Source organism: Branchiostoma belcheri, unplaced genomic scaffold, assembly GCF_001625305.1.
Source record: "Branchiostoma belcheri isolate BF01 breed outbred unplaced genomic scaffold, Haploidv18h27 scaffold82, whole genome shotgun sequence".
NCBI lineage: Eukaryota > Metazoa > Chordata > Leptocardii > Amphioxiformes > Branchiostomatidae > Branchiostoma > Branchiostoma belcheri.
Genome location: NW_017804487.1, coordinates 321451 through 323009, shown reverse-complemented (window position 1 = coordinate 323009; position 1559 = coordinate 321451). Strand labels below are relative to the sequence as shown.

Below are 1559 nucleotides of genomic sequence, written 5' to 3'. Positions count from 1 at the left end.
TGCCCGCACCTGCCAACGACTCGGGGTTCCGAACAGTGGAGACCATCTCAGTGCACGGAGAAGGTTTCAGTACGTCATATACTCATCTCTAGGTCAACGCCATTTTGGTTTTAACAATAATACTATTCACACAATTGCAAGTTGATATTATTTCCGCGTATTCTGTACATATGTGTAGTTTACCTGCTGACATCCCAACATAATAAGGTCCAAGTTTCACATCGTGGTCACGCTGAACGCTGAAGAACTATGCTGAATAACGCGACCCTAGCATGCAACAAACTTCGCTAACCAGTACTACATTGTTTCTTTCAGCTCTACATGACGACAAACACAACAGTTACTCAAGAATACAATCAAAAAGTGGAACAAAATACCAGGTGAGTGCCTAACCATCCTTATTTTATGCAATAGTGTTCATAATCACGATGGTTAAGCAATGTTCGCATCTCTATATAGTACTTCTTTCACAATAAGCTGTGTGACTTTTGAAATACGGTAACATGTTTACTATGATGTCATTGCTGGGAAAACAGTGTAGCCTGGGTGCCAGGCCCTGTGACACGATACTCCATTCAGTCGGGGAAACCACACGCCCAGAACCGAGAATAGATACTCTAGATAAATTGAAGAAGGATGCCAGCTCCGAAACTGGGGCGTGTTGGGCGATATAGATGCCCGATCGAGAGACTCAGAAAAAACACTTTCTTTCTCCTAAGCGAGGAGGTAAGCTCCTTGTTCTAAGTGCTAGGGTCTGGCACATATGCTAGTCATAATGAAATTATATATACATGTATTACCTGGCAGCAGAAAATCTCACACGGCATGTATACTTCATGATGTCGCAAATTTCATTGCCAGAAAAGGGTGTATTTATGTGTCCGCTTCATTGCTCTTTTCTCTCTTTATACCACAGGCAGACTTCGGCATGTCCACCCTGAGATGCAGACTACAGCAGGAATTTACTGGCTAGCACGAAACCCAGTCGTGGAAGGATTGGGGTGTGCATTCATGTTTTTCACGCAAGAAAGTTGAAAAACAAGCACTGCAGCTGAATGCAACAGCATCGTGAAAGCAAAGAAAAAAATAATAAAAAAGCAAGACTGACACAAACATGCATACATTGTGTGTTACATAGAAAACACACAAGTGAATAAAATTCCTTACACAAAACATCACTATTACATGTATCACACAGGTAAGTTATAAAAAAACGACCAGCATCATATAGTTGAAACTAAAAACATATTTGAAGCATTATAAGCTTGAATATGCTGCACCTTGTTCTTTCTTATGAGCAACAAAATTTGTTCTTTCTTGATAGAAGAAAACATATTTGAAATATCAATAAAGATAATCATTAATTTTCTGTGTGCAAAAAGGCACAGTTTGCCCGAAAAGGTGCTTTTTGCATGCATGGTAACATATTAGGCCTTTCCTGCTGGGTCCGAAGACATAAGGCCGGACGCTACCTCAAAACCAATTCCCCAGGGAATGCATTCGTAAAATTTTCTAAATTCTTTCAGCTTGATCGTAATATACTGTAAAAATGCCTCCGC

At 40.3% G+C, this 1559-nt stretch overlaps 1 long non-coding RNA gene across 1 annotated transcript; it reads left to right on the top strand.

Annotated features, from left to right (window-relative positions):
• Positions 1–3: 3 nt before the first annotated feature.
• LOC109486725 lies at positions 4–1213 on the top strand. The gene is made up of 3 exons (XR_002141215.1): positions 4–69; positions 316–380; positions 917–1213. It is a non-coding gene; the product is annotated as an uncharacterized LOC109486725 (long non-coding RNA).
• The last annotated feature ends 346 nt before the right edge of the window (positions 1214–1559 follow it).